At 41.5% G+C, this 26,164-nt stretch overlaps 1 protein-coding gene and 1 pseudogene across 3 annotated transcripts in view; both read right to left on the reverse strand.

Moving 5' to 3' along the window:
* Positions 1-26,164, reverse strand: part of STIM1 (stromal interaction molecule 1) — a 214,824-nt gene that overhangs the window by 111,764 nt on the left and 76,896 nt on the right. Inside the window, exon 1 of one of the 3 annotated variants that reach the window (XM_008019955.3) lies at positions 20,977-21,083. The exons of the other annotated variants lie outside the window; for them this stretch is intronic. The gene's annotated coding sequence lies outside the window, so the exon portion shown is untranslated. Of the gene's footprint in view, positions 1-20,976; positions 21,084-26,164 lie in introns of those variants that run through there. 3 annotated transcript variants of the gene reach the window in all.
* Positions 3,812-4,802, reverse strand: LOC140713491 (acyl-CoA-binding domain-containing protein 7-like; annotated as a pseudogene).

Below are 26,164 nucleotides of genomic sequence, written 5' to 3' on the forward strand. Positions count from 1 at the left end.
GATTACAAGCATGGGTCACCATGCCCAGTCTGCAATGGTTTGATAAAAGAAAAAAAGGATGATGAACAGTATGCATACAAAAATATCTCTGCATAAACTTAATTCTTTCTACATTTGTTCTGCTAAATTGGGGAATGGGATGAAGGGGTGGTGGGAACTTAGGGAGAGAGCAGAATACACTCAAAGATTAAGGCATTGTTTCTCAACTACCTCACCAACAAAAACATATATAATTAAATATTAGAGCTTTTTTATCAGCCTGTGATATGCCCATTTAAACATTTATTGAATGTTCTTCATATATTAGGCCCTATGATCAGCATGGGGCATAAAAATATGAATCATATCTCAATTTTCTCTCAGAAGGTTAATTACAAAAGTGGGAGAGCCAGGCAATTAAAACACTGTGTGCTAAGTGCCATGATAGAAAGAATCATAATTAAGTATCAGCAAATTTTTTCTGTAAAGGGCCAAATAGTAAACAACTTAGAAATTGTCGGCCATATAGTCTCTGCTGCACAACTTAACTGCCATTGTAGCACAAAAGCATCCATAGACAAAATATAAGTGAATGAACTTGAATGTGTTCTAATAAAACTTTATTTATAAAAGCAGGCAGTAAACTGGATTTGGCCCACAGGCCATAGTTTGCAGAACTCTGTTATAGAATATCATATGTAGCACACCTAAATCATATTGGATTGACCTAAAAGAAGAAATCCAAGGCTGGGTGTGGTGGCTCACACCTGTAATCCCAGCACTTTGGGAGGCTGAGGTGGGAGTTCCCTTGAGCCTAGGAGTTAAAGACTAGCCTGGGCAACATGGTGAAACCCTGTCTTTACAAAAATTTTTAAAATTAGCCAGGTATCATGGTGCACACCTGTAGTCCCAGCTACTCAGGAGGCTGAGGTAAGAGGATCGCTTGAGCCCACGAGGTTGAGGCTGCAGTGATCCATGTTTGTGCCACTGAACTCCAGCCTGGGCAACAGAGAGAGACCCTATCTCAAAAAAAAAAAAAAAAAAAAAAAAAGAATTAAAGAAAGATAGAAATCTAATCTTTTCATTAGCCTGTATCCACACACAGGCTTATCCTATGTAAAGCATAACTTCTAACAGGCATTTTAAAATAATGGAAATCGTTTACCAAACTCTAGGGTTTGGGGCCTCCAGGCTGCACCACTGGCCTGAGGTCAATTAACCAGCACCTTTCCCAAAGACCTACAAGATCCAAGAAGTTTGGGCTTCAAATACCCAGTCTCTGGTTTGTAACCTGATCAGACAGACAGGTGACCTTTGCTGCTAGCATCAGCTGACACAGAGAAGGATTAAAGGGATTGAGGGTTAGGGAGTACAAAAGCTTGATTCCCCTATGGCTGTTGAATCCTGTACAGAAAAACCATGTCAGCCAAAACTCACAAATAACTCCTTCAACCAAGCATGTCCTGAGCTGTCTCTCTGTTCTTCCTAAGACCCTTCCTACCTTCTCTTATGCATTCCAATCTGGCAAGGTTTCCCACAACCATCTGGAAATACCTTCAAAGAGCCATCCATTTAGCAACACATAACTACAGTGAAAAAGCCTGGACTTAAGAGTCACAACACTATCAAAATCCCATCTTCACCAATTACAAACCATAAGATACTGGACAAATTAATTTATCTGAGCCCCCAATTTCTCATTTGCAAAATAAGGATAATAATCTGCTGCACAAACTTTTTAAAAATGAAATCACGTTTGTTAAAACACCCAGCATAGGGCCTGGCGTAGGCTGATATTTAATACACTTGTAGTATCCTTCTTTACTCCCAGAGCAGCAAGTAAACAGTTCCCATCTTCTGTTAACTTCGGCCACTTTCCCTATGAAGAATCAAATATAGGAGGTATAATCCAATCAACCTGACCAGTCATATGTTCCAGGTGAGTGGGAAAGTGGTTCTTTGCGAGACTCTGACAGCAGCCTGTACTCCCACAACATTTATATGCTATCACTGGTAACATTCATCATACCGGGTTTAATGTGTCTTCCCCACCAGACTGTGATCTCCATAAGGGATTGGTACCATGTCCCCAATAGCAACAAAAACCCAGGTATGACAAGAGGCTCAGTAAATTTTTTTTTTTAAAGAATACCTAAATATTAACTCTACAATTATGTGTAGGATTTCTCTAGAGAAAATAGAGAAGAGTTCTAGGCAAAGAAAATAGCATAGCCATATGTTTTTAAACTTTTTGGTCTCAGGACCCTTTTATATGCATAACATCTTTTAATTCCAAAGAACTGTTTAATATTTACCATATTAGAAAGTAAAACAGATGCAGCCATAAAAAAGAACGAGATCATGTCCTTTGCAGGGACATGAATGAAGACGGAGGCCATTATCCTCAGCAAACTAACACAGAAACAGAAAACCAAATACCACATGTTCTCACTTCTAAGTAGGAGCTAAATGATGAGAACACATGGACACACAGAGGGAAACAACACACACTGGGGCCTTTCAGAGGGTGGAGGGTGGGAGGAGGAAGAGGATGAGGAAAAATAACTAATGGGTACTAGGATTAATACCTGGGTGACAAAATAATCTGTACAACAGACCCCATGTCATAAGCTTACTTATGTAGCAAACCTATTCTTGTACCCCTAAGCTCAAAATAAAAGCTAAAATTTAATTACCTACATTGCCTTAATGAATATTTAGCAACATAAAACTTTTGCAAACTGCCTCAGTAAGATTTTTTTGTAGATTGATAATATGTTTCATAAGGTATAAATCAGAGCATTTCAAATAAAATTTCCATAAAATTTTGAATTAAAAAAGGAAAGTAAAACACAAATGTTTATATTTAGTTATTAATTCATTCTATTTTCTCTTAATAATCAAAACAGATTAACACTAAATGAGTAACACTAAACTCATTGTAGAACAGATAAGCCAAAAGAACAAACAATTGTTAAAGTCTTTGTATACATACTCCCAGAGCAAGACTTTTCTAAAACGTCAAAAAACAACAGATGTTAGTGAGGATGCAGAGAAAAGGGAATACTCATACATTGTTGGGGGAATGCAAACCAGTACAACCTCTATGGAAAACAGTATGGCAATCTCCCAAAGAATCAAAATTAGGCAGCTAGCCAAAGGATAAGAAATCATTATATAAAGAGATAGCTACCACCTATGTCTGTTGCGGCACTATTCACAATAGCAAGACATAGAATCAACTTTAGCGTCCATCAATGGATGATTGTATAAAGAAAATATTTATTTACACACACACACACCCCCACACAATACTACTCAGCCATAAAAGAAGAATGAAATCATGTCTTTTGCAGCAACGTGGATGGAACTGGAGGCCACTCTCTCAAGTGAAACAACTGAGAAACAGAAAATCAAACACCACATATTCCCACCTACAAGTAGAAGCCAAACAATGTGTATCAGGGGACATGGAGAGTCCCTGGAGGCAGTGGAGACTTGGAAAAGTTGACGGGGGTGGGGGAGGATGGTAAGGGACAAGAAAATACCTTTTGGGTACAATGTACCCTATTTGGGTGATGGGTACACTAGGTACACTAAAAGCCCAGGCTTCACCAATATACAATATATATCCATGTAACAAAACTGCATTTGTACCCCCTAAATCTATAAAAATAAAAAATAAGACACTTTTCTAAAAGAACTTTTACAGACACCTAGTTTAAGTAACCACAGTTTAGTTAACTAGGTAGTTTCAGTACACTCCTAATTAAGTATTACAATTCATGCTAATAGGAAAAATGTAGATGATACATAGAGTTAAAAGTGCATTTCCACCTCTAAATGTTAGGTTGTGATACCATTAAGAAGGCTTCCAAAGGACAATTTTCTCATATGCTTTATCCTAAATTCAATCTTTTTCTATCAGCTCCTTTGCTTAGAAATATAGGTACTTGGCCGGGTGCAGTGGCGCACACCTGTAATCTCAGCATTTTGGGAGGCCGAGGCGGGTGCATCACAAGGTCAGGGGTTCAAGACCAGCATGACCAACATGGAGAAACCCCGTCTCTACTAAAAAATACAAAATTTAGCCAGGCATGGTGAGGCGCACCTGAAATCCCAGCTACTTGGGAGGCTGATGCAGGAGAATCGCTTGAACCCGGGAGGCAGAGCTTGCAGTGAGCAGAGATCACGCCATTGCACTCCAGTCTGAGCGACAGAGCAAGACTCTGCCTCAAAAAAAAAAAAAAAAAAAAAAAAAAAAAAAAATATATATATATATATATATATATATGCGCACTCATCACATTGTCCTTTGATGTCCCATTTTGGAAATTCAATGCTTCCCATTTGGCCTTGCCTTTTAAATCTAGCATTCCTGGACACTCAATATTAATGTCCACAATTATAGCTTGTTTCTAAAGCCCATAGAGTTGTTTCAGTTCTTCCTCATCTGGTCTTGTTTTCAGCTTCCTCACATCTTCTGCAACACTGTCAAAATCAGCCTGCAGGACCAGGCATAGTGGTTCACTACCTGTAATCCTAGCATTTGGGGAGGCCGAGGCATTGCTTGAGCCCAGGAGTTCAAAATCTGGGCAACATAGTGAGACCCCATCTCTATAAAAGCTGAGCATGGTAGTGCATGCCTGTAGTCCCAGTTACTCAGGAGGCTGAAGTAGGAGGATCACTTGAGTGCAGTATGTTGAGGCTGCAGTAAGCTGTGATTGTACCACTGCACTACAGCCTGGGCAACAGTGAGATCCTGTCTCCAAAAACAAAAAATCACCTTTCAGAGACATGGTGATGACAGCCAGGCTGCTACTGCTCTCCATGTTCTCATTAATTCATTTTAGAACAATAATAAATCTCTTACATATTAATGTAAATAATATTTTTATGGAAAATAATTGTTTTCTGAAAAAAATCACAAGAAGGGTAGAATTGTTTTACATTTTTGCAAATCTTTTAAATGTCTGCCTTAATAGAAGACAGATATAATCTTATAGCTACATTCAACCTATTGTGATGTGTTGTTTTGACTGAAGATCAAAACATAGATATGCAGATGGAAGAGAGAGGAGTATTTTACTAGTCAGACTATTGTGGATATTATATGAGACTATACCCAAACTCAACAAGTGGTAGGTTTCTTAAAGGTTAGTTGCAATGTGAAATCCCAAACTATACAAATAAACTTTTTGTACTCTCTAACATTAAAATCCATTGGTCTATCTTACACTTTGAATGGATCTTTTATACATGCATGACTTTGTAACATGACGCACTTGTCATTTGGAAACTATTGGTTAGGAGTTAGTGCAGAGCTTCCAAATGTTGACACTTCCATTTATACAATATCAAAATAGTCACAATTATTAATATAACCACTGATTTCATCAGAAAAGCTTTTAATCTAGGAAAACTGTCAATTTCACAGTGACAGATACAAGTTTTCTAAAATCCAGTTTTCACTTAAAAGCTGGAATTTTATCATTGGCAACAAATACTACCAGTTGTTTTCCTTAAGGCAGAAGACACATTTCATTTATTTTCAAGAAAATGTCTGCCAGATACTGAATAACCATAGTTATCTATCACCTATTACTTCCAGTAATGATAGTGCTGCCTGAAAAAAGAGAGGTATGTCAGCTTACACCTCAATTGCACAAGTGCTTTCCTTGAGATAACCATCAAACTTCTATGTGCAGCAGAAATGCTTTATGCATACTTACATTTCATCACACAGAATATTAAAAGGCATGAACTCATGGGATACAATTCAATAAAATTAATGATTTCTACTTCTTTGTTGAAAACTTTTATTTTTTTTAACTGACAGCGTGTGGAGGTGAGGAATACAGCCATTACTAGTAGTTTAGTGCCACTGCTTGATTTGTGTTAAGGTGCCAGCAGTTTTAACTACCACTGTTTTTGCAACAACAGTACAAAGGTATACATCATTTTTTTAAGGCAAATAATATTTTATTATGAAATGGCTTTGATCTTCTGGATGTCCTGACAAGGCCTCGCTCCCATCCGCCATGGTCTGAAGACTACACTTTGATAGCTATTGGCAGACAAAACCACAAAGTCCTTTCCCTCATGTCCAGATCTCCTCACCTTTCTCTAGGCAGAGCTAATCATTCACTGTTCACTGTTCCATGCTCCAAAGCACTTTGTGCATAGCTCTGTTATATTAATTCTCATGTTATGAGCTGTTCACATGCCACAGCCAAGTAGTAAGAACCAAGCTTGACTCATTCGATCCCCCAGGGCCCATTATAATGCTACCACTAACATCTACCCTGTCAAGTATGAAATCAGTATGTGCTGGCTAAATGAATGAATGAATGAAGAATGCGTGAATTAATTAATTAAAAAACCATATCTCCCCAAAAGGCAAGGGAATTCTTGAATACAACCCACCAATTCCCACCACCAATATCCACTGTCCATCTGATGCCTCCACTTTCCCAACCACTTTCTGTTTCTCGTCACTAAACAGTAATTCATCCCTGGAGGATGAATTGGAAATTGCCAAGTTTTACCAGCGGGGGCCCCATCAGTAAGAAAAATTTCTCCCACTTCACCTCTTACTCCTCAGCCAGGACTAGCAAATTCTGCAGCTACTCTTGATGGGATTAGAATATACCCTCACTCTTGGAAAGGGATCAAAAGACTAAGACTTGAGAGCACTGGCCCTGGGAAGATTTTCAAATTTGGCCAAGGACCATAAAGTTCAAGAGATAAAATAGCATGGGGCCTAGAATGGGGATGAGGTGAGGGAGGAGTGAGAGATGGACACTCTGGCCAGAAATGTAAAGTCTTCTTTTTTTAGACGGAGTTTTGCTCCTCTTGGCCAGGCCCAGGCTGGAGTGCAAGAGCTTGATCTTGACTCACTGCAACCTCCGCCTCCTGGGTTTAAGCGATTCTCCAGCTTAGCCTCTGCTGCCACGCCTGGCTAATTTTTGTATTTTTAGTAGAGACAGAGTTTCATCATGTTAGCCAGGCTGGTCTCAAACTCCTGACCTGAGGTGATCCACCCACCTCAGTCTCCCAAAGTGCTGGAATTACAGGTGTGAGCCACCGTGCCTGACTATGGAAATGTGAAGCCTTAAAAAAGGAACAGGTTTGAGACCTGGAGTTATCCAAGAAAGGTCCCCAGTGAAATATAACATCTCAGCTGAGGCACACAGCAGGCCTAGCCACAGGGAGAGGAGTCATATCCCTAGGCTGGGCAAAACTCAGCCTATCTGAGAGACATTCCTGCACCTGTTAGAACAGCTCGTCCTCATATCCAAGAAGAGGACCAGTTCTTCTCAGCAGGGGGCAGGAATTCAAAAGATCTTTTCTTCTGGACAAAACAGGCACTGGTTTCAGCTGCCTAGGCAACACTAACACAAATCACTACAGATTCTAAGCTCTGACTTCCTTTTTCTTTTTGAGAGGGGGTCTTGTTATGTTACCCAGGCTGGTTTGAAACTCCTGGCTCAAGCAATCCTCCGGTCTCAGCCTCCCAAATAGCTAGGATTACAGGCTTTTGCCACTGCACCCAGCTTCTGAGGTCTGAATTTTGACCAAGCTCACTTCTCTCCCTGAGGTCACTCATCAAAAATTAATCAGCTCAGAGCAGTGGCTCAAGCGTGTAATTTCAGCACCTTGGGAGGCCGAGATGGGCGGATCATGAGGTCAAGAGATCGAGAACATCCTGGCCAACATGGTGAAACCCTGTCTCTACTAAAAATACAAAAATTAGCTGGGCATAGTGGCACACGCCTGTAGTCCCAGCTACTTGGGAGGCTGAGGCAGAAGAATCGCTTGAACCCAGGAGGCAGAGGTTGCAGTGAGTCAAGACTGTGCCACTGCACTCCAGCCTGGTAACAGAGCAAGACTCCATCTTAAAAAAAAAAAAAAAAAAAAAATTAATCCATTGGCCAGGCTTGGTGGCTCATGCCTGTAATTTCAGCACTTTGGGGGCCAAGGTAGGAAGATCACATGAGGCCAAGAGTTCAAAATCAGCCTGGTCCGCATAGTGAGATCTCATCTCTACAAAGGAAGAAAACAATTTAAAAATTAGCCCAGTGTATTGGTGAGCACCTGTAGTCCCAGCCACTTGGGAGGCTGAAATGGAGGACTGCTCGAGTCCAGGAGTTTTAGGCTGTGTGAGCCATGCTCATGACACTGCACTCCAGCCTTGGTGACAAAGCAAGACCCTGTCTCAAAATTAATAACAGGCCAGGCGCAGTGGCTCACCCTTGTAATCCCAGCACTTTGGGAGGCTGAGGCGGGCAGATCATGAGGTCAGGAGTTTGAGACCAGTCTGGCCAACATGGTAAAACCCTATCTCTACTAAAAATGCAAAAAAATTAGCTGGGTGTGGTGATGGGCGCCTGTAATCCCAATTACTCATGAGGCTGAGGCAGGAGAATCGCTTGAACCCGGGAGGCGGAGATTGCAGTGAGCCAAGACCGCACCACTGCACTCCAGCCTGGGCAACAGAGTGAGAATCCGTCTCAAAATAAATTAATAATAATAATAATAATAATCCACAGCATCAACTATATATACAGCTCCATGTTGAGTAATACAATGAGATATACTTCTGAGTTCAACCAGCATTTCTGACTTTGCACCTCATATGGCCTTACCTCAGTCAGTTCATAACTACAGTTATTTGAAGATATCTGAGGACACAGCTTGTGATTCTCATTTTTCATAGCATTTGATTCCACCTGGCACATGATATATTTATTTCTTGGTTTGTCATCTATCTCCCTCCACTAAAAGTAAGGTTCACGAGAGCAGTTGCTTTTTTGTTCACTGCAGTATCCCAAGGGACTCGTACAGTGCCTGACACATACTAGGTATTCAAAAGAGAATTTGCTGAATGAATGAATAAAATGAATAAATCTTCACTTTCCCTAATTTGCAAGGTAGGTTTCTCCTCTCTGACTTTTTTTTTCTTTTTTGAGACAGGGTCTTGCTCTGTCACCTAGATTGAAGTGCAGTTGCATGATCATGGTTCACTACAGCCTCTACCTTTCGAGTTCAAGCAATCACTGCCAACCCTCATTCTCCCTCCCTACACAACCACTGATCCAATTTCTATCACAATAAACTAGTTTTGCCTGTTCTAGAATTTCAAATTAAATGGAATCATCAGTATGTACTCTTTTGTGCCTAGCTTCCTTCCATCACCCCAGAATATTCCTATTTGGTCCTTCACTGCCAACCCTCATTCTCCCTCCCCACACAACCACTGATCCAATTTCTATCACTATAAACTCGTTTTGCCTGTTCTAGAATTTCAAATTAAATGGAATCATCAGTATGTACTCTTTGGTGCCTAGCTTCTTTTACTCAGCAAGATTTGAGATTCAGCCATGTTGTCACATGAATCAGTAGTTTGTTCCATTTTGTTGCTAAGTAGTATTCCATTGAATGGCTATACCACCACTTGTTTATCCATTCATCAGTTTTTGGCTATTTTACAAATAAAGCTACTATGAGTATTCATGTACAAGTCTTTGTGTGAACATATGTTTTCATTTTTCTTGAGCAAATATCTAGGGTGGAACTGATATATTATACAATAAAAATATGTTTAACATTTCAAGTTAACTACCAAACTGTTTTCTAAAGTAGGCCTATCACTTTATACTCCCACCAGTCATGCATGATATGTCCAGGTGCTCCATATACTCCCTTATACGTGGTGACGCTAGACTGAAGCCCAGGTCAAGAACCACTCAGAATTCTTTCTATATGGAAGGCTCTTACTTACTTCTTTCTTAACCTGCAGACTCTGACTCATGCTGTTGATCTCAATTTAAATATCTTTTCTTCAAAGATCCTGACTCATTCTCCCGCCCAAACTGGCTTAGGCCCACATTATACATTCTCAAAACAAACTACATTTTCATTTATAGCACTTTTCGCAACAGTAATTATTTCTGTGATAATGTGCTAAATGTCTGTCTTCTCCACTAAATTAAATTGTAAGCTCCATAATGGCAGGAACCATGGCTGTCTTGTTCATGGCTGAATCCTGGCTGCTAGCACCTAGCTTAGTCCCTAGCACAATAGTTAGACTTCAATGAACATGTGTTGAATGAACAAACAAATGCCCAGAAAAACTTGTTGAATGAACAAATTCTAAAAGAGATGAATAAACACCATCCTTTGCTCACAAAATGTACTAGGAGAATGAGCACAGTATATGAATTACAAGGTAAAATATAGCAAGGGGCAAGAGACCACAGCAGCAGGAGATACCACTGAAAAACAGGTAGAAGAGAATAGGAGAAGAAGGAAGAGCAACCCAAACAAAGAAAGCCCAAAGGCAAGGAGTACAGCATCTCACACAACTTGACTTATTAAAAGATCAGGAAGTCAGACCAGGCATGGCAGCTTACGCCTGTAATCCCAGCACTTTGGGAGGCCAAGGATCACCTGAGCCTGGGAGTTCAAGACCAGCCTTGGCAACATAGGAAAACTCCATCTCTACAAAAAATACAAAAATTAGCTGGGAGTAGTGGCACACATCTATGGTGCCAGCTACTAGGGAGGCTTGGATGAGAGGATTTCTTGGGCCTGGGAGATCAAGGCTGCAGTGAGCTGTGAGCATGTCACTGTACTCCAGCCTCGGCAACAGAGCGAGACCCTACCTCAAAAAAAAAAAAAGAAGAAGAGGAAGACCAAGAAGTCAAAGTATTCTTCTTACTAATCTTGCAAAAACTCCTGGCATAGAATGGGAATAATGGATGTTGAGATCACGTATTATACTCAGACTCGAAATGGCAGAATTGAAGGGGATTTGGAGGTCCTCAAGGGCCACTGCTCTTTTAACACCTGGAGAAGAAAATTGAGGTCATAAAATGGGTTGTTTTGCCCTAGGTTGGCCAGCGAAGAAGTGGCAGAACCAGATTAGAAACCACACTAACTTTCTATACCACGTCCTGTGGCAAGGCTATAGTTGGGTGATCTGAATGAGCCTATGCAACAGGGCTCCCTGGCATTACTAAGTCTTACTTTCCAAGGCAACAAAGCAAGGGCTGTGGGGTGAGGAAGCAGGGGTTCCATCAGGGATTTTTGGTCTATTAATGGCAAATACAAGAAACTCTATCTGGGCTTGTACCATTCCCCAAACAGGGTAAAAGAGAACATCCTTGCTTTGCCTTAAATTCTTTAGTGTTCAACCCTCTGAAACAAACTAGCCAAAGACCTCTTTCTCATTAGAACTTAAATATAAAGTTTAAGAATCACTAGAGAAGGAAAACTGAGTCTCTGGTACACCATGCTGGGAGGAGCAAAAAGAGCAAAAGAATATGCTTCTGTTAAACCTAATCGTCTGCTAGAATAGAAGTCTCTGGCTGTCTTTCCTCCAGGGTACACTCAGCTACTCCTTCTTGTGTCCCATTTCTACCTTCCTCCTCCTGTAAGCATTCTTTTCTTCAAATTTTGATCTCACATGAAGCCTCCTTCCAGAAGAAAATGGCTAATCCCTACAGCTAGTCACCAACAAGCAGGACTTGACCTCAATAACATGGGCTTCTGGTGCAGGAGCCATCCCCAACTGTTATGACACCCTTTGCCTACTCCTTGGTTTCCCATAGGGCTTCAGACTCCTGGTAGACAGCCTATTTGGCCGCCCTTTTGTTTCTATGACCTCTCTGACTGAACTGAAAGTGTCTGACTGACTTCCAGTTCAGCGTTCACATGCTGGAATACCCATTTCAACACTTATTTAACACTTTCAAGCAGCTTTTGCTGATGACTGAACTAGCTGAACTAGGCAAAGACACTGGGAACTCAAACAGTAACACACACTTCTCTGGACTCCAGGATCCCCTTTTTCTCCAATCCCCAATTACTGAAATATATACTGAATTGCAGAGGTAGCAAATATGGGTCTTTGAATTCCAACTTTCCTATGCATTGACTAATCCTAAGGATTAATGTTCTTACCTGAAAAATCAGTCAAGTCTTTTGAAAAATAGTAAAGCTCTATACAAATGTTAGTTGTTCATCTGTCAGTTTCTAGTCTCCGCTTAACCCGGAAGACTTTATTTTATTACATATTTATTTATTTATGAGACAGGGTCTCACTCTGTCGCCCAGGCTGGACTGCAGTGGCAAGATCATGGCTCACTGCAGCTTCTACCTCCCAGGCTCAGCCTCCCAAATAGCTGAGACCACAGGCATGCACCACTGTGCTTGGCTAATTTTTGTATTTTTTGAAGAGATGAGGTTTCACTATGTTGCCCAGTCTGGTCTTGAACCCCTGGGCTCAAGCAATCCACCGCCTCAGCCTCCCAAAGTGCTGGGATTACAGGCATGAGCCACCGAGCCTGGCCCTGAAGTCTTATCTTTCCAACAATAGCAAAGAGAGTCTTTTATTCTTCTGGTGTTCCCCTGTTAGTCTAGCCCAGTGCTGGGTAGCACAATATCTGGTCTAGAGACAATTGAAAGCTGTGTACTGATTTTGAAGGTTTGCTATCCCAGGTTTGGTGTCCCACATACCATAGGTCTTTACATATACTAAAACTTCCAAGAAGCAAGACAGCCCCGGAAGAATTAAATCAACACACACTTGTTCAAAACCTACCCAAAATTATCTGACGGGTGCCTGACCCAAACGTTCTTGTGCCCTAGCCAGCACACATCAGGGTCTGAGATAGCCAAAAAAATAATTACAGACAACTCAAATGGCTTTCTGCTGGGAAAAATTTTCTGAAAGTGTTGGAGTGGGCACCCAAGGACTTGCCCAGATAAAGGACAATCCCTAGGAGACACGTCCAACTTATCAGTGGACCCTCTAAGATTATACCCTTCTGGGTTCAATCAGTAAGGCTGGTTCCCAACAATCAGTCCCAATCACAGCAGCTCTAAGAGCACAGTGATAAAAGCCTTGAAAATATAAACACTGAGGAACCAGGCACACCACTGCAGGGGGTAAAAACAATGTGGATTCCAGTTTCCATAGTAATAAGAGGACAGACTCAAACCTCCCAGGCCTCTTGCTGGCTGGTTAGAAAAGAACACATTCCTGGGCTCCAAAAGATACATGAACTAGGAGAGAGCTTCTCATTATCTTTCTGCCCCATATAAGCCTCCACTCAGACAATAAAAGAAAGATAACTGGCCCCTCTTTGTCTTTTCTTGGGAGAAGATAACCAATAGCATCTACTAAACAACGTTGCAGTCAAGATGATCATTCTAGGAACCAGGTTCTGACTCTCTTCCTGCTGCAGAAGAGCAGCCCTTCCTTACAGGATGCCTTTCTCAGCTGGGGTAGCAGAGTGTCCTCCCTGAAAGGAGACTATCCAGAATGAAGTCTGCCTGAGCCTTCTGGCAGCCCAGGCTCCATAGCCCTGCTCCCTCCTCTGCACAAGCCTGATCTGATTTCTGAGGACGATACATCTATGACAATGCAGTTCAGGCTTCTACATCTCTTGCCTGGGTTACAACAGTTTCCTCACTATTCTCCCTGCCTCTGTTCTAGCTTCTTTCAGACTCGTCCTCTACCAAGCAGTGAGTACAATTTTCCTAAAATTCAAATCTGGGCCAGGCACAGTGGCTTATGCCTGTAATCCCAATACTTTGAGAGACTGAGGCGGGAGGATCACTTGAGCCAGGAGTTCAAGATCAGCCTGAGCAACAAAGCAAGACCCTGTCTCTACAAAATAAAAATTTAAAAATTAGCTGGGTATGGTGTCATGCACTTGTAGTCCCAGCTGCTTGGGAGGCTAAGGCAGGAGGATCCCTTGAGCCCAGGAGTTTGAAGTTGCGGTAAACTATGATCATGCCACTGCACTCCAGCCCAGGTGACAGAGCAAGACGTTGTCTCAAAAAAATAAAATAAAATTCAGATCTGACTAGATAGCCCTCCTGAATAAAATCCTTCACAGACCCACAAAAAAACCTGTATATAAATGTTCACAGAAGCTTTATTTGTAATACCTAAAACTGGAAGCAGCCCATATATTCTTCAACAAGCGAATGGTTAAACTCCAGGACTTATGTACAATGGTACATGACTCAGCAATAAAAAGGAATGACCGGCCGGGCGCGGTGGCTCATGCCTGTAATCCCAGCACTTTGGGAGGCCGAGGTGGACAGATCTTGAGGTCAGGAGTTCAAGACCAGCCTGACCAACATGGTGAAACCCCATCTCTACTAAAAATACAAAAATTAGCCGGGCGTGGTGGTGCGTGTCTATGATCCCAGCTACTCGGGAGGCTGAGGCTGGAGAATCGCTTGAACCCAGGAGGTGGAGGTTGCAGTGAGCCGAGATTGCACCACTCCACTCCAGCCTGGGCAACAGAGCAAGACTTCGTCTCAAAAAAACCAAAAAAACAAAAATGACCTATTGATACACACAACTTGGATGACTTTCCAAGGAATTGAACTGAGCAAAGAAAAAAAAGAAGCCAATTCCAAAAGGTTATATACTCTGTGATTCCATTTATGTAACATTTTTGAAAGGATAAAATTCTAGAAATGGAAGACAGAGAGAGGTTAGGAATGAGGAAGGGGGTTGAAAGGAGATGGGAGTGGTTATAAAAGAACAGGAAGGATCTTTGTGGTGTTGGAATAGAACTTTATACACATAGATGAGTACAAGTAAAACTGGGAAATCTGAACAAGATTGGTGGATTGTATCAATGTCAGTGTCAATATCCTGGCCATGATATACAAAAGCTTGTCCAAAATGTTACCATGGAGGAAACTGCAAAGTTTTCCAGTGATCTCTCCATATTATTTCTTAGAACTCCATGTAAATCTACAATCATGTCAATAAAAACTTTAATTTAAAAAATCCTTCACAGGGTCCCAAACTCCCTTAACAGTGATGCTTGACTTTTTTCAGTAAGGAATTCCAAAGAGCTCCACGTAATGATAGTTGTGCTTTTACTAACCACTGGTTGAAAAATGACTGAGGAAATAATATGGATTCATGAGACACCCCCCAAAGACCCCTTTCAGGGATTCAAATCCCCAAGACTGGGAATGCTTGGCCTTTGTAATGAATATAAGTTAGAAAAGCATACAAGACTTTTTCAAGAGGCTATCTCTATAGCGTTTTCTAGCCTTATCTCCTGCCACTCACCAGCTCACATATACCCTACGCTCCCACCATACTAAATACTTTCAGTTCCATAAATATGCAAGGCTCACTTTGTGGCTTTGTACATGATGTTCCCTCTGCCCGCAATATCCTTGCCCCATTCTACACCTGATTAATTCATACTCAGGTTTCAAGATTCTACTCAGGCTTTTTCTAATTTCTCTGGAAGCCATCTCTATACTGACCCCCAGGGTTTGAGTAGGAGTCCCTCTTCTGTGCTCCTATAGTCCCTGTGCTTCTCTTTATCACAATTTGGACCAATTACTTAAATTCTCTATGCCTACATGTCTACCTGTAAAATAAGGAGAAAAAACAGTATCTACCTCATAGGGTTGTGAGAATTACATGAGTTAATACATATAAAGTACTTCAAATAGTGCATGGCACATAGTAAGTGTTCAATTATTACCATGTTATTTTTGTTGTAATTGTCTAACTAGTACACTGAAATATCTAAGCAGAAATTGGTATTTGCATTCGTGTCTAGTATGGCATATAGTAGATGCTTGGTAAATATTTGAGAAGAGAATTAAAGGATCTAAGGTTAGGGCAGGAAGGTAGAATCTAAATTAATGGTAGAACCAGAGATTTAGAGGACTGGGAATAACTGCTAAGAGCAGGAGGTGAGTACAGGTTGGAACTAGGAATAAGATAGACATATTTAGAAGATAAGTGTAAAAAGACCCAGACTATTATAGATTGAGAACTTGAATGAATAAGCACAACTGAGACCTGCTAAATCATACATATCTTCTAAACTGGCTCATGTAGGGCTCCTTTGGTTTGTCTTCATAATTTGTTCACGTAGAGCTAGAAAAGTTGACTAACATTTTGCAGGCACGATTTTTTCATCTGTAAAATATGGCACAATAATGTATTTTTCTAAATATATAAGATTATGCAAGCAAACTACGTAGTCTACAGATTCAAGTAAAACTAGCTTGTTCTTAGTAAATATTAGGTTCTCCTCATCCCTTAATTATTTTTCTCTTATATATTAAAAAAAGAAAAGATAAGCCCCTTGGATAATAACCACCTAGAAGAAGAGAAAGGGAGATATGGGAAACTGACCTATACAAAACAAAGCACCAGAGCTTAAGAAAGGGTGGATAGGTACCTAGAATTATTCTCCCTCTAGCTTTTCATGTCTAATATTTTCTGACCCTTCAAGCCCAGGGAAGGTCCTGGGATGCCTTCTTTAACTACTCCGGGCCCTGTAAGTCTCCCATTTTGAGGTCAGAGTACTGAGCCTACACTGGCCAACGGACCACCTCATAAGAGCTCTTCTAAACCTAACTGAATTCTGTTCTCATGTGGCCTGTTAGCTCCTCTAGAATGGAACTTGAGTGTCTTTTTGCTTTCTCCACAAGAACAGAATTAAGAATACTATAACTCTCTAAGGGAGAAAGGGAGGATGAACATGTCAGGAACTAAGTTGAGCACTTCTATATATGTTGTCTCTGAAACTTTGTAAAGTCAGTACTTTTATTATCCCCAATACAATATGAGGAAACTGAAGCCCAGATACAATAAGTAACTTTCCCAAGGTCACATATATGGTGAAAGTAGGGCTGGAAGTGGGATACAGTCTGTCTCCAGAGCCTTGATAAGAATAAATGCATACAGGTGCCTACCTGGTAACTAACCACACGGCTGATTTACAATTCAGTGACATCAGCTCCCCACCTCAACTCCTCTCTGCTGCCAATCTGAGCCTGGGAGAGCTGTTTGGCTTCCTTTCTTCCTCTTATTTTGTCCAATATAGGAAATACAAAGGTAGCCCACCGTGTCCCTTGTAGGATGGAGTATGTGGAAAAAACACGTGAAACAGAGGGCCCCCATCAGGGGTAATAAACGAGAGTCAAATATTCAACATCAGAGCCAGAAAGCCCTCCCTAGTTAAAACTTTCTGGCTTCAGAAAGGAGGAAATTGAACCCTGAGAGGGGAGGTCCCTTGCATAAGGTCATACAGCCGAGTAGAGACTAAAACTCTGTCTTCTGACACTCAAATTGGTGCCCACTTTGGTCTACCCTGTACCAGGCTATGGAGACAGAACTACAATATAACCTGTCAGGCCTGTCACTAAGTGCAAAACCCAAAAGCTGTAAACACAGGAAATGGGTTGGGATGAGGTTCAGAGGAGCAGCAACACTTGCCAAGTTAAAAGTGTTCGAGGGTTTCCTGTCCACAGCTGTTAACTGTCAAAGAAATGTTCCAGAAAGCAATACAAGGCAGAAAGAAAAAAAAAAAAACCCCACTAAGAATGAGGAGAAAATATTCAGGCTTAGATATGCCTTTGTAAATTATTTAGTCCAACATAATTAGTTTTACAGATGAGGAAACTAAAACCCCCCTCCCCGCAAAAGAGAAGTGATTTGTCCCAACACAAAGACAGAACTTAAGGACTCTTACAAAGCACTGAGTTGGTTCAAATCATTCATTTTAATGATGAGAGCCTGAGACACAGAGGGAAAGGGCCATGCCCAATGTCACACAGTCATACAGTGGCAGAGCCAGCACTAGAACTCAAGGCTTCTACCTCACAGACCAGGGTGCTTCCCACTGGTTAGAGTGAGCCAAATAAAGTTATTTACCTGGAGTGATGTGGGTAGTGTTTTGGCCCTGGAAAAAGTATAGCAGGTCAGGAAACATAAAATAAGCAGGATATGGTAATGGCTAACAAAGAATGACAGGACCCAGGGCCAGCCTAAAGGAGCCAAAATAAAAATGCTTCTGATTGCTTAAGACACTTGGAAAACTAAGAGGCAGAAAAATATTCTGGCTATTTTAGGAACCTAGAATCCAACGAAGAACAAGCAGGGCAGGCAGAGAGAAAAGGCCAGAAATGTTAAGAACAATCCCAAAGTATGCTACTTTCTTTGTCCTAGGCCAAATATCCAGAAAACATCACCTCAGAAGCAGCTCTGGGTTCAGCTCACTATAGGGGTACTATAGTAACCAGCAGATTCTTGGGTTCCACACACACACAGCCAACAGGTATGGAGGGGAATGACATTTACACACTTCCTGGCATTTCATATTAACTTAATTCTCACATCAGGCCTACAGGACAAATATTTTGATTCCCATTTAACAGATATGAAAACTGGGGTGTAGAGAGGGCAAGTCTCTTGCTCATGATCATAAAATTAGTATTGTGTATAGCAAATTCAGTATTCAAATGTATACTATTATTCAATAAATTCCTACCCAGTGCCTGCTGTTCCAACCCCATTGATATAGTTTGGATATTCGTCCCTACCCAAATTCCATGTTGAATTGTACTCTCCTATGTTGGAGGTGGAGCCTAGCGGGAGGTGTGTGGGTCATGGGGGCGGATCCCTCCTGCCTTGATGCTGTCTTTGTGACAGTTCTCACAAGATCTGGTTTAGAGTGTATGGCACCTCTGCCCACCCACTCTCTATCTTGCTCCTGCTTTTTACCATGTTAAGTGTCTGCTCCGTCTTAGTCTTTCACCATGATTGTAAGCTTCCTGAGGCTTCCCTAGAAGCTAAGCAGTTGCCAGCACCATGCTTCCTGTAAAGCCTGCAGAACTGTGAGCCAATTAAGCCTCTTTTCTTTATAAATTACCCAGTCTCAGGTATTTCTTTATAACAATGCAAGAATGGCTAATGTACCTATGCTAAGGACTATAGATATAATAATAAAATAGACATGGTCCCTGGCCTAACAGAGTCTCAATCAGGGAAGAAGCAGTTAAGTAATAAAGATTATCAAAATAATACACAACTTTTTTTTTTTGAGACAGAGTCTTTCTGTCTCACCCAGGCTGGAGTGCAGTGGTGCAATCTCAGCTCACTGCAACCACTGCCTCATGGGTTCAAGCAATTCTCCTGCCTCAGTCTCCCAAGTAGCTGGAATTACAGGCATGCACCACCACACACAGCTAATTTTTTTTTTCTTTTTTTTTTTTTGTATTTTTAGTAGAGACGGTGTTTCACCACATTGGCCAGGCTGATCTCAAACTCCTGACCACAGGTGATCCGCCCACCCCAGCCTCCCAAAGTGCTGGGATTACAGGCATGAGCCACCACACCCAGCCTACACAACATTTTTGAATGCTTACCATACGTCAGGCACTAGTCTACATTCTCCAAATATCCTGCCTTATTTAAATTCTCACAATAACTGCCAGTGAGGCAGTTGCCATTATTCTGTTCATTTTACAGACAGGAAACTAAGGCACAGAGAGATAAGTAACTTGCTCAAGAGCACATAGCCAGTGAGTTGTAAAAGTAAGGATTCAAACCTAGGCAGCTTGACTTCAAAGCCTATACTCCTAATAGCTACCTCCAAACAAGCAATGGTAAGACAGCCTAGTGAGTACTCTGATAGAGGGAAGTCAGAATATGGAGGGCCTTGCTGGGACAACTGGGTCACCCATATTATATAATGAGGAGTCATTAGATAAAGACTGGAAAGAACAGAAAGACGAAATTGAGCATCAAGGACTAGGTTATAGTAGCTGATTCCTCCAGAGATAGGAAAACCCTAGCAAGAAATGATGGGATGGTGACCAGAGTCACTACACTCCTGCTCTGATTAGGGTACCATCACCTCTACTGTGCAGAGCTCTCTCATCCAACATCTCACCGATGCTCACTACAATTCAATGAGTCAGGCAGAGCAGAGGTTCCTGATCCCACTTGACAAATGAGGCCCACACAGCGGTAGTGATTTGTCCTAGGTGGCACAGTGAGTTGGTGACAGAAGAAAGTCTCTTACTTAACTTGTGCTCTTTCTAGTGGACTACTCTGTCACAAAAGGAAAATCCAAAACATAGTATTGAGGAAGAGTTAAAAACTGTAGATTTCTCTGACCATTCTCTTTTCATCTTATCATCACTCCCATCCCACTCCCCCCTCCACTCCCACTACACAGGCACAGAGAGTTCTGGCTGCTTAAATATACTCATGCTCCCTCCCTTGGTGTCTCCAGAGGCCAGTGATTCAATCAGTGAGTTAATCAGGCACAAAAACTTGGCTGCCATGAGAAGCCATGTCCTCAGGGAAACATTCCCCTCCATCAGCTCATCTACAGCATACAAATCTTTAAATGGCAGTTAAAGAATTGAGAAGAATGCTGAAAAGAAAAGCCAGAGGAAACACCCTGTAAAAGGAAAGCATTTCATATTATCTCAAGTCTGCACAGAAGACATAGAATTTGGCCCCAGCCTAAGGCCCCTTCCTCCAATCAACTCAGTTGGGATCTTAAGTTCCTAAAAAAGAGAGAAAATGTGCTAAAAATCCATCATTAACTCATTAATTAATTCATCTGTTCATTCATTATTGATGTCTATTCTGTACATAACCTATGTTAGGTGGTAGAGCCAAACAACTTTAAAAAAAAAATCTCTGCCTTCAAAAAGTTTACTTTCTAGCTTATACTTCATTATAAATGAAGATATCTTTTGACTAATATATTTGCTTCTATCACTTATGCGAATCTGTGTATATAAGTGATAATTTGTTTTCTTTAAGTCATAGTGATATGACTGTGTAAGATACACAAAGGAAAAATGAAAGGAAAGTTGTCTTTGTTCCTTAGTATAATTTTCCATCTATTCTAGCATAACTTTTTGTTTGGTTGGTTTTTGTCTTTTGCAGAGACAGAGTCTCTCCTGTTGCCCAGGCTAGCCTCAAACTCCTGGGCTCAAGTGATCCTCCCACCTCGGCCTCCCAACATGCTGAGGTTACAGGCATGAGCCACTGCACCCAGCCTAGAAGATGTTTTTTTTAACTGTGAATTGGCCTGTGGCTCTCTTGGAAAAACCTATATTGAGAAATAATCTTTTTTTTATTAAAGCACAATAGCTTTAGAAGAAAAAAAAAAAAAAAAGGCTTACCAGCTTACAGTCTGTATTGTCTGGTGAAGAAGACAGGTAATCAAGAGGCGTTGCGTGGAGGTAAGAATGGGTATGGTGTGTGATCAAGTTACCAGCCAAACCAGGACTTCAACCCAGTTTCTCTATTGCAGTTAACGATGCAGAAAAGCACTCCTTAAATGGCCATGTAATGTTTAGACAGTATGTGGCAATCTCACCATGTGAGTAGTCCCCATTTTTTACTAGGAAATATCTACAATCACAGGATATACCAGGTTCTGTGGAAGCAAGTTGACTAATTCTTTCCTAGGAGTCAAGGAAAGGCTTCCCAAAGAAGATGCCCTCAGAGCTTGGCCTTAGGAAATACACAACATCTAGATGACAGAAGGCTGAGCATGCACAGACACAGCTGGCAAGGTCTCCGAGAAGACTAGAGGGTCCCAGGCTCCTAGCAGAAGAGTTGCCTTGGGGTAAAAGAAATGATATAACCCTGGTTGCTTTAGCAATGATAACTTCTTTCTGGGGTGTCTGTTCCAGGCAAAGTCCATCAGACTCTGTACAGGACCTAACTACTCTGCACTCAAAAAGCTCTAAGCATTAGCTTGAGACTCTATGAGAGGTTTCTCTATCTTGCTCTCAAACACTTCCTGCCTTGCACACTAGCCCCCAAAGCAGCCAGGAACACATTACCTCATAAAGAGCTCTGCTGGTACCACAAATGGCCTTATGACATGAGACTTAAAAGCCAGCCAAAATGAGAAATAATCCAGTTCAAATGCAACCTTTGGAGGTTTTTAACCTTCAGCTGGCCAAAAATGAAGATAAAAGTCCTTTAATGCTGCATAAACAGGGAGCAAAGCAAACTGCCCATACCAAACCACAGTTCACTGAGAGGAAACCCAGAATCCAGTAGTCCCTGCCACCCTACTGATCCATCACCAAACCCATGTTCCAGCTAGGCCCACTCTAGGCCCACAGCACAGGCAACACTACAAAGAAGGATGGGGTAAGTTCTCAGGAACTCTCCTGAGGCACATCCAAATGGAAGAGGGCAACTGTCTATGGTTCTTTCCCACCATCAACACTACCCTGAATACCAGATCAGCCTGGCCCTTATGGGACTTAGAAGTCTACAAAGAAGCTGAAAATGTGTCATCCAGGCACCTCAGACCACTCTGCCCAGGAAATGGAGGCTACTTATGCCACTTGCATAGTGAGACTGCCTTCTATGTGTGGTCTAGATATTACATGGCCATTAGTGCTTGTCTGCACAGCTCACTGCAATAGACAGACCAGGTTGAAGTCCTGGTTTGGCTACTAACTTGATCACACACCATATCCATTCTTACCTCCATGCAGTGCCCACCGATGATCAAATTCTACCCTACCTTCAAACCCAATCCAAATACTGCCTCCTCTAATGAGATCTTCCTGCCTTTTACATCATCAGTGACCACTCTATTTGTATTTGAACATTTTTTAATTGACATGTAATTAAAGCCTATTTTTTATCATTTTAAATACTCAAAAATATGTATAGACAGGGCTTTGTGGCTCCTGACTATAATCCCAGAACTTTGGGAGACAGAGGCAGGAGGGCTGCTTGACTCCAGGAGTTCGAGACCAGTCTGTACAACAACATAAGACCCTCTCTCTACAAAAATAAAAAATTAGCTGGGTGTGATGGTTCAAACCTGTAGTCCCAGGTACTCAGGAGGCTGAGGTGGGAGGATTGCTTTAGCCCAGGAGGTCAAGACTGCAGTGAGCCATGATCCTACCATTGCACTCCAGCCTGGGCAACACAGTGACACTGAGACTCTCTCTCTTTCTTTCTCTCTCTCTCTCTCTATATCTATATATTTATTTATATATTTATTTATATATACTGTTTGCTACAACATTGCTGCATTCCTTTCACCAGAACTCAAGTTATTTAACAAGGCTGCCCAAGTCCTACACATCTACTGCTTAACCCTACCAGAAATTACTTTCAAATATAACAAATGTTTTGTACTGCTAGATGATTTAACATGGACACACCCTATCTCAAGAACCCATTGCCAACTCTCCTCCCTCTAATTATTCATCCTGCACCTCCCAGTCAGATCTGTTTTGGTTAATATCACTTTATGCAGGCCTCACCTTGCTTACCACTTTCATGGATCTTCATTACCTACAGCAGAAGTCTTCGAACCGTAGATATCAATCCCTCAGTCAGTGGATCATTTTTGTTTTGCTTAATTATCAGAGTTCATCAGTAGAGGAATGTACTCTTTTGTAAAAGTTTTGTTTTATTTAAATAATAACAACATCTCTTTTATATAAAGTCCAAACTTCTCTGTCTCTTTAATTTTACTCCACTGCTCCTTCTATGTATCCTCCACTCCCCCAAGATTGACATTCTCTGTGGGACCTGTTCCTCCATTCATGGCTTGCCATCCCCTCTTTTCTCTTTCTCCAAATGCAAACCAGCCTCTCTGGTTTAGGTCCTCCAGGACAGCTCCTTGAAAGGGTCGTGGGGGAGGCAGTCAGTGCATGGGGGTATGCTGCTTCCCAATAGCCTACCATGATGCATCAGCCACTATGCTGGTGCTTTACACACATCACCTCATTATTCCTCACAACCCTGTGAGTCTGCTGTTATTATCCCCATTTTACAGAAAAGGAAAAACTAGTTCAGGGAATTATGTTAACTTGCCAATGGCCTACAGTTCTAAAGCATACACTCTCTCCGCTATACCTTCTCAGCCCCTTATGATCTATTCCCCACATTTAAATATTTACATGTATACAATTTGATTTTGCATTTTATTTAAACTGCCTCAACTATTTTCCTATTTATGTATGTGTCTTATCTCCCCAACTGGACCCTGAGCCCCTCTCCTCCCCTCACACCAACGGCTTCCGCTATACCCCCTAACAGAGCTAGGCACACAGAGTTTTGGCCAAAACAAATTGATAAGTCTGGGCTCACTAGAAGACAGACTGTTGTATTCTGGGTAAAGCTGCTAAATAGCTGGGCTTTAAGCATACAAAACTATTAATTAATTTCTTCTGGAGTTAAGAAAAAAGGTCTCTTAACCAAGAAAATCACACAGTGAAGTCTATGAGTCACTCTTGTCAGCAATGATATGAAGATCCCAGAAAACAAGTAACAAAAAAAGAGTTACAGTGGGTGGAGTGTTTTTTCTCTTCCCACTCCTTAGGGAACACAACTGGGATGATGATCTCTAACGAGTGCACACAGCTTCAGCTACAGAACAAGGGAATCCCAAAGAGAAGGTCAGCCAAAAACAGCCAACCCAAAAGGTGCCCGGAGAAAGCCTCCAGGTGGCTCAGAAGAATAGGGAAAGAAAAATACTGGCCAAGGAAACAAAGAATCTTCCTTGTTCCTAGTTCTATGTTCTGATTCATTCACTTATTTAACAAATATTTATTAAGAGCACTGAGGATACCAGTTGATCTAGTGTGTAATCTGGACAGGTAAATTATTTAACTTCTCTGAATCTCAATTTCTTCATATCTAAAATGACTTAATAAGCACTTTCTTGCCTATATCACAAGGTATTGAGAGGATCAAATGAGAAAGGATAGACTAACATTGTGGACAAATAATAAGGCTGTATTTTTTTAATTGTGGTAAAACATACATTTAAAAGGCTGTATTTTACATCCGTATTTCTCTGGCCTAAGTGGAATGCAGTGGTTGGGAGAAATGCAGATATGAGATCAGCGGTAACCTCAACTATGTCATAGTCACCTACTTTCCTGACCCCACTGTTGGGCCTGTAAGATTTGCAAGAATCACCGAACAAAGTCAGTTCTAGAATTTTTACTTTGGAAAAGCCTAGAAGAATCACAGAATCTCAGAGCCAGAAGGTTCTTTAGAAGTCAACTCAACCTAACTCATACCTCTCTCCTGTCTCTTCCATCATAACCAGATAATCATGACGGCACTGCCTAAGTGTATATCCTCTGATAGCCCCAGAGATCAAGCAGCATTTTATAAGCTAGTCTATCTAGTCTCAATTCTATTGCAATCCCTTAGTTTTTAGAAAATTCTTGTCTAAATATTTTATAAAGGGCTCAGTTATATGTAATACAGGAAAATTCTTTGCCCAACTTGGGGCCAAACATAAAGGAAGAACAGTACCTTGCTAAGCTAGTATGACAGTAGTGGAGAAAATTAGTAAGAGATCATCCTAGGAAAAGGGGTTTCAAGATACTGGTTCAGACTGCATAGCCACTTGCCCCTTCTCACATCTTCTAATGTTAACCCTGCTCATTCTAGATGATGGTCTTAAACTGTCTTTTTTGGGTTTTTTGGGGACAGTCTTGCTCTGTCACCCAGGCTGGAGCGTAGTGGTGCTATCTCGGCTCACTGCAACCTCTACCTCCCGGGTTCAAGCGATTCTCCTGCCTCAATCTTCTGAGTAGCTGGGATTACAGGTGTGTGCCACCACACCTGGCTCATTTTTATATTTTTAGTAGAGACAGGGTTTCTCCATGTTGGCCAGGCTAGTCTCAAACTCCTGACCTCAGGTGATGCACTCACCTCAGCCTCCCAAAGCGCTGGGATTACAGGCGTGAACCACGTGCCCAGCCTTAAGCTGTCATTTTAAAACTGTCAGTCCTTCCTGTCAGCCCTTTCAATGTTTAGAAACATTAAATCATTCTGGGACAGATCCTCACTCTTAAGGGGCCCTGTGTTAATGATAAAACATAAAGCAAAAGAGCACACATTGCCCTTGGGGAAAAGGTTACAATAGGATATTTTGTGACTTGGCAGACTGTTCTCAACACCCCGTGATATGCAAAGCTGAAGAAAATGAAAACAAATATGCATGGGGTCTAAAGCCCTCCTAGGGAGAGACTGAAACTTCGACCCCCCTTACTTCTGAAGTACAATGCTATTAGAATTTCTCTAACAGGCCAGGCGCGGTGGCTCATGCCTGTAATCTCAGAACTTTGGGAGGCCGAGGCAGGTGGATCACTTGAGGTCAAGAGTTCGAGACCAGCCTGACCAACATGGCAAAACCCTGTCTCTACTAAAAATACAAAAACAAATTAGCTGGGTATGGTGGTGGGCACCTGTAATTCCAGCTACTCGGGAGGCTGAAGCAAGAGAATCGCTTGAACCCAGGAGGCAGAGGTAGCAGTGAGCTGAGATTGCACCACTGCATTATAGCCTGGGCAACAAAGCAACACT

The sequence above is a fragment of the Chlorocebus sabaeus genome, chromosome 1, assembly GCF_047675955.1.
Source record: "Chlorocebus sabaeus isolate Y175 chromosome 1, mChlSab1.0.hap1, whole genome shotgun sequence".
Classification (NCBI taxonomy): Eukaryota; Metazoa; Chordata; class Mammalia; order Primates; family Cercopithecidae; genus Chlorocebus; species Chlorocebus sabaeus.